Source organism: Eurypyga helias, unplaced genomic scaffold (genome assembly GCF_000690775.1).
Source record: "Eurypyga helias isolate BGI_N326 unplaced genomic scaffold, ASM69077v1 scaffold4397, whole genome shotgun sequence".
Lineage (NCBI taxonomy): Eukaryota > Metazoa > Chordata > Aves > Eurypygiformes > Eurypygidae > Eurypyga > Eurypyga helias.
Window position 1 is genome coordinate 89,963 of NW_010263553.1, and position 8,247 is coordinate 98,209.

General features: G+C 34.7%; 1 pseudogene; it reads left to right on the forward strand.

Moving 5' to 3' along the window:
* Nucleotides 1-8,241, forward strand: part of LOC104512899 — a 62,151-nt pseudogene extending 53,910 nt beyond the window's left edge.
* Nucleotides 8,242-8,247: the final 6 nt, after the last annotated feature.

Sequence of the window (8,247 nt, forward strand, 5' to 3'; positions counted from 1 at the left end):
TGAGCTCTGTAGAATCACTTTTTATTACTTGACATACAGTTTGACTGTATGAAAAGATGTCAGAAATGTCATGGGATTGTTACTACTCTGATATCACCAAGTTACCTAAGAATGATATGCTTGTCCCTTCTATCCCAGAGCAGGTCCCTATCCCTAGCTGACCCTGATTTCCAAATTAACTACCTGTCTTAAAATGTTTTGCCTCTAAAGGCGATGCGACTCTCGTGCTAAGTAGTAGTACTGAGTGATGATTCTAATTCTCTGACTTCAGATCTCATTGCTGTCCTTGTACTAGAGATTAAAATGATCCATCTTACTACCAATACTTCCCTCTGAAGATATATGAGGAAAACTAGCCTCTCAAGCTGTGTCTGAATGTCATCTGTGTCACCTATCCAGGCAGTGTTGGTCTTTAATTATTACATCACTACTATGGACCTCTCGTTCCCTTTCTTTATTTATTTTTGTCCTGATTTTGCATTATTTTCCTTTTCAAATATTCCCTTCTGCCCATTACTTTTCCTGCAGAGATTAAGGGATCTTTGAGCGTGTATCATGTCACCTCTTCAGCTGATTGTCTGCCTTAACATTCTCCCACAACTCTTCTGTATTTATTGCTCTTATCCAACTCTGCTCCTCTTCTAATGGTGCGATGCAAAGTGCACCAAGTAGCTTTCAATTGTCAACTGAACCAGAAAGATCTATGAAGCCTGCCTCCAAGCATACCTTCTTAGTAAATTTGTATTGCACTGCAAGTTTCAAGAGGATATGGACACTCAAGGAGTGCAAGTTTTCTGCTCTGAAAACTAGCAGCTGTACCAGAGTTCCTTCTGCCAAGCACTGATGCAAATATATTCCTTGGGATGGTTCCTCTCCTGAATGATCTCAGGAGAGATGTTCAATTCATAGGTTTTTCAGCTCTTTTTTTCCTCGTTGTAAATAAGCTTAGGAACCCTGGCTAATGAGCAGGCACTCACAGCTTCAACTAGCATGTCACACCAACACTTTGGTGTTCCTCCTACAGCGGACTTTCCATGTCCATGAAAACCACCTCCTTAGAGTAATGATGGCAGATCGTTTTTACTCTTTATTCTACCTAGACAAAGTTTCTATAGGAAGTCAGCTTAAAGTTTCATAAAAGTTAATCACAACCCTTTCACAGTTTATTTTTTTTGTCTTCTGTAAATCTTATCCCTTTGGAACAAATGTATACTTTCATTATGAACAGAGCATATTCCTTTTAGTTATGTGGGACTAAAGAATCTGTAAAAACACAGTTTAGTCATAGCAAAACCATCCAGATCGATATCTGTCCAGAAGTTATATTGCTGACTATCGATTCATGCTGTAAACATGATAAAATGGCTGTCACCATGAGTGATTCCAGTAGATTCTACCTGAATATCTCCGACATTAATGTCTCTCTGAGTCTACCATTCTTCATCTGCAAAGTAAGCATCTGCTGCTCAAAACTTGCTGAGACCTTCAGAGCTTGATTTTTAATACTTCTTGAAAACCTAAAAAAAATTCTCAAAAGAACTAGTATTACTATGAAAAATACTTTAGTATGTCTGTGTTATTAAATGTGGTTTATAAATTTAGATATAGTTTTATTAAAAGTTAAGGTTCAAATGCTGTGACCTAGTTCTTTTCCACATAATGAATTTTTATACAGAAGATAACAACTGTATTTTGTTTCTAGGCTACTTTCAAAGGATGGATGGATATTATGTATGCTGCTGTTGATTCACGAGATGTAAGTGTAACTCTTTAGTGATATACTGGAGTATAAAATTTAAACAGCTACACATACAGTAACTTTAACAGTTACAATCAGCATCAATTCATATTTTTTCCAGACACACTTAGTCTAGAAGGAACTTCTATGTAAATTCATGAATCTTAGAGTTGGTAGTGAAAGAATTAATCCCCGTTCCTTCTGTTTAGCCAAATAAATTACATTGTTATCTGGACCTTTTTTTTTTTTTTTTTAAAGCTAATATTGATAAAAAAAAGAAAAACACAAAAGAGTTTTTATTAACTACTTCCTTTGGTAATCATAAGTATGAATTAATTTAAGATTATATAATGTAATTACTACACATGGAGTATATTAATTTTGGTTTATAATTTGTAACTGTACATTTCATTGTTTCTTTAAGTTGAGCACTTGTGTGATCTAGCTATTTAAGCGCAATTAGATTTTAAGGTTGAATATTACCTGTTACGCTTTCTAGGGATGAGAAATTTTTTTTGGCTACAAAACAAAAACTATGTTTACCTTGTACAAAAAAAGTACAACACAGATGCCTGAACTAGTTCCATACAACCTAGGTTATAGTCACATTAGTGATATCTATTGTCACACAGTGATATTCATCTTCCAGAGTAATATATCCTGTTTCATTAACTTCAGCATTTCTACACCGGCACATTGTGTAGTAGAGGTGCAGCCATTGAGATGTGGAAGGTGGAAGAATCAAGACAATAACAAAATCCTGCTTAGAAATTAGCCATAATTTAATGGATTTTACAAAACATATACTCACTAGAAACTTACTGAAAGCACCTGTGCTTAGCTGGATGTAAGAACACTCCAAGTGTAAGATAAAAAAAGTTCCAGGGAGATTTAGGTGATAGTAAAATTGATTGATTCCGTTGTATGAAAATACACTGAACGCAATATAAAATATTTAGATTTGTGCTGTTAAAATTTTAAGTACTAATGCCTGCTCTCAGTCTCACACTGCTTCTTCCTTCTATACAAGGAATTTTCTGTATATGTGCATACATAAACATATCTCTGTGCACATTTACTTTAAAATTCCATATGAGTAATTATTCTCTCAGCTTCCAGTTCTCCAAATATTGTTTGGAATGTATTTCTTGAGACTTTTTAATAACTGAGTGTAGTTTATAGTTCTTCTACTTGAGATAGTACACACATGTTCATAAATTATATAATTTTTTCCAGCTAATATTCTCATGAGTAATAAAATATATAATATTTTGTAGGTTGAAGATCAACCTAAGTATGAGGACAACTTGTATATGTATCTTTATTTTGTCATCTTTATCATATTTGGATCATTCTTTACCTTGAACCTTTTCATTGGTGTGATTATAGACAACTTCAACCAACAAAAAAAGAAGATAAGTATTTAAAGTGTTTTCATAATGCTATAAATTATTAGCTATAATTAATTAACTAATTATGTAAAGTGAATAAGAAATCAAAGCTATTTCAAGCCTTTGAATAAAAATGTGTCTTTTTTAACATAATTTTGTTAAATCTGTGGATGAGATTTTTACTTCTGCATTTCAGCATTTTGACAAGTGAACAGGGAAAATCCTGAGTCAGTTCATAATAATTTGCAAACTGTGTAAGAGCTAAAATGAAGATGCAATAAGGGAATGTGCATTATTTTGATTACATGTAATAGTATCTGTCATGGAAGAATTTCTTTTTTAATTAACTTTAAAGAATGAAGATAAATTAATTTAAATTAATCTTATAAACTGTTAACACTTACTGAAAATACAATATGTCACTGTGTTCATACAATAGATAATAGTTCTGTAAACTGATTAAAAGTGGGTTAAGAGTAAATGCGATAGACCTCACATGAATAGACTTAAAGTTACAAGTAAAATATGTACAGAAGAGCTCTATTTTTCTAACACTTTTGTGAGAAATGAGATGAACTTGTTAGACACAAATACAACCTATCACGTATTAGAAATAATAAGCAAAGGTATAAAAGAAAGGATATTTTTTCTGCATTAATTTGACATACAAGCATTTTTAACATAATATTGATAATGCATGTAGTTTTATTTAAAGTAACTATAAAAATACAAAAAATGCAAAAATGCAAATAATCTTTTTTCTGATGTTTTGAAGCGTCACGATTCTTAGTCTTCAACTGCCAAAAAAAAATTAGAACTTCAGGATCGTTCTAAATCTTTGTATGCTGTGAAAAAGCAGTTTCATATGATTTGATTTTATCCCATAACCAAATAAAAAGCAGCAGTAACAAACAATCTATTATATAAGTCAATCTTCAACTACAGAAACTTTTCCTTATGAAAATACTCCTCAGCTTCTTAAAAGAGCCATAAACACATTTGTGGCTACTTCCTTGGTTTCTATTAATTATGCCATGCTTTGGCCTTAGATATCCAGTTCAGCAGACAGTGACTTCGACATTGTGTTTCCATCTGACTTAGTTCAGATTCATCAATAACCACAACTTGCTTTATAGCGAAATTCAGTCAGTCATTTGCACATCTGACTGGCACCATTTACATCTGCAGAAAAAGGCTAATTTGAGTTATTCAAGGTTCCAGTGATGTTTTAATTAATAACATGCTTTGGCATGATTTAATTAGTTTTCTTAAGTTTATATCAAAGGTGATTTTTTTTTGCTGTCATTAAAACCCTCAGATTAGATCCAAATACTCTCTCTTGATACAACTTATGTCTGAAAGTTACCCCACTTTTAGACCTAGATAGCGGTAATCCTAAAAGTCTATCTAGAATTTAGACACCAGTCAGGCTCTTGTGCACTAAACATATTCTAATCAGCAAGTTATTTAACAGTATCAGTATAGTAAGAACCTTTTAGTCATGTCAGCAAAAGTGAGCATGAAGGCACTGGAAAAAACTCAACTGTCAGCCTGACAAGGCACCCATAAGGGTAGGGTTTTTTGTGTTAGAAATGCATATTAGCATCCATGGTCTAAATTCCTAAAAAGAAAAATCACTTTTATATATATATATATCGCAAATATAAAAGTAATATTATATTACAGAAAGACATATTGTAGTTAAATGTTGTATGTGGGGACATAATAATTAGTTTTTTATATTATTTCTTTACTTTGGAGGTCAGGATATATTTATGACAGAAGAACAAAAGAAGTATTACAATGCAATGAAAAAACTGGGATCCAAAAAGCCACAGAAACCTATACCAAGGCCAGTGGTAAGAGTGCTCTGATTTTAATATCCCTAATATTAAACACTCATTTGGTAATATGATTTTAGCCAGCAACAGAAAGTTATATGTCTTTTCTTGTAAAGGTAGAATTTGTCCCCCCGCTTCCCATTTTTTTTTTAATTCACTGGGCTAGATTGTTCATGTTTCATTTAAAAAACCACACTCTGAAGTATGAACTGTAGGATTTCATAAGGTTAATGTGATACATTTCGTAAATTCCTGCCCAGAGTCCTAGAAAAGTACAGTTGATTGGATCATTTATTGGTTGTTGTTACCCACAGATAAACTTAATTTTCTGGTTGGTTTTGTTTGTTTGTTTGTTTTTTTCTCCTCCCAGCAAATTTGTAGGAAACGGGGATGCACTGGCCCTTGCTGTTGAAGACAGAAGGGGGCAGTGGTCACCTAGTGTGAAAGAGAGAGAGAGATGCAGACAATCTTGCAGAATCAAAGAATGCCCTGGGGAGAAAGGAATAAACTAGGATAAATTTGTCTCTAAGATAAGAAACTACTCTGTTATTTACCGAACTCTTACAGTGTTTGGAAAGAAGAAAATAATTGTTGCACCTGTTGAGGTTGAACCCCAGCCAGCCCACAGCAGGATGGAGGAGATTATCAGAAGAGTTAGAGTGAAAACTCACACGTTGAGATAAAGACAGTTCGATAAGTAAAGCAAAAACCAAATATGCAAGGAAAGCAAAACAAGGAATTAATTCACCACTTCCATCGGCAGGCAGGTGTTCAGCCATCCCCAGAAGATCTGGGCTTCATCATGTATAACGGTTACTTGGCAAGAGAAACGCCATGACTCTGAGCATCTCCCCTTTCCTTCTTCTTCTTACCCCAGATTTACATGCTGAGCATGACATCATATGGTATAGAATATCCCGTTGGTCTGTTGGGGTCAGCTGTCCCAGCGGTGTCCCCTCAAAACTTTTTGTGCCCCCCCAGCCTCCTCACTGGTGAGGAGAGAGGCAGAAAAGGCCTTGACTCTGTGTAAGCCCTGCTCAGCAGTAGCAAAAATGTCCTTGAGTTATCAGCACTGTTTTCAGCACAAACCCAAAACACAGCCTCATTCTGCTACTGTGAAGAAAATTAACTCTGTCCCAATCAAAACCAGCACATCCACCACTTATTCCATACCATTTACGTCAGGCTCAGGTCACACTATCCAATACAGCCTCATTAACCACCACACCCCTTCCCATCCTTTGATATAATGCACTAATATACTTCCCTTTTTGGACTACCCCTGTGGAATAACTGTAAACTGTCCATAAATATCCACAAATGTCCACAAAACCTCCACTGAGTTCCTTCAGTCCATGACTTTGGGGTCTATCTGCTATGGTGGTCACTCAGGACAGGAGTGATGGTGTGTAGCATGGAGCTACTGGGCACCAAAGCCAGCTAAGGCCAGGTCACTCCTGCATTTACAGTGCTTCTTGTAAGGCTTGCCCCCCATTAGTTCAGTGGTTCCTGCTATAGTAATTCCTATAACATGCAACTCATGGGTTACAGCAATTTAAAGGTATTTCCATTACAATCTCCACAAAAAGCAGCTTATGCACTGAATAGTTGGAAAAAAGTCTTTCTACGGAGAGACATATGGCAATAAATATTTAGCTAATTACTAAAGAAAACTAGAATATTGCACTCATGATATGTTTGAGACATGCAAATTCAGTGGTCCAATGATCTTACCAAACACAATTAATTTGAGAATGAGAGAGACTGGAAATTTCTGTTTGGCTGGTACTCTTCCTGGATATCAAGTTATGCCACCTTTTTTACACTAATAATAACAATTGTCCATGTTATTGCTATTGTTACTTCACTGTTTCCCTTCCTGTCCCTTCAGCCAACAGTGGTAGAATTCTCGATCTGCTCAAACAGGATGAGACACAAACCAGCATGGGTTTTATGTATATTAACAGATGTGTTGTGGATGGGTCTTGCTCTGCACTCCTAAATCTTTCAGTTACTTGCTTTCCCATTTGGCATTTGTAAAGACAAATATGTTCAGAGTATAAACTGTATTTCATCTTTGTTTTTGCAGAACAAATTTCAGGGCATGGTCTTTGATTTTGTAACCAAACAAGTATTTGACATCAGCATCATGATACTCATCTGCCTTAACATGGTCACAATGATGGTAGAAACAGATGATCAGAGTAAAGAAATGGAAACAATTTTATCCCGGATTAACCTTGTGTTCATTATCCTTTTCACTGGAGAATGTGTCCTGAAATTGATTTCACTTCGTCATTACTACTTCACTATAGGCTGGAATATTTTTGATTTTGTGGTTGTGATTCTCTCCATAGTAGGTAAGAGCAATTCCCTTTCAAGAAAGAACTAGCAGAAGGAAAAGGGAACATTTTTTTCAAGAATGTTATAATACTGAATATGAACTTTTCTGTTTCCTCTATGACTTACATGTTGTTTCAGATCTTCAGATCACTTTATAGCATACAATATAAGAAATGTTGCACATACGATTTTTATCTCTCCCTCTAGATTCACTGCCATCTTCCACAGCAAAAGACAAAGGAACTATTTGGTACATTAGTCTAACATGTACAAATATAAAGAAGAAAGTTCAGTGGTATATGCGAACTAACCATAAACTTGCTTTCAAAAGCAAAACTGAAAAGTATGTGAAGGGGGTGCGATTTTTAATTGGTTTTGCTAACTAAGGTCTTGGAGAATATATAGATTTCTGGTAGCTGAAAGCTAATGACTCTCCAACATGCAAATTACTTGTATGACAAAACTTAAGTCTTAAAGAGTGATACACTTGAGAGAGGCTGTGCCAATACACTGTAGATCCTCAGGTGAAAAAAATCACTAATTCATAGAAATTAAGCCAATAGAGTCCTTCATAAAAGACAATGACTCAGCTTCAAGAACTAATTATATCTAAGACACAAACTTCTCTTTCCAGGCTGCTTTAGGAATAACTGAAAGCTTAGACAGACACTAGCTACCTTGCTACAAGCAGTCTTCTTTCTTTTACTTATTTCCCTTCTCCTAGATAGCATTTCAGCATAAGAAAGGGGCTATTATAACATCTTTCAATAAAATATAATAACTTGGATAATGTTTTGCTATAACATAGACCCCCTATACTGATTAGGAGACAGCAATAAATAAATGTTTCTATAGATAATGAATGAATAAATTTAAAATTATATTTAAAATATTCACCTTTTTTTCTCTAGGTATGTTCTTAGCTGAGATGATT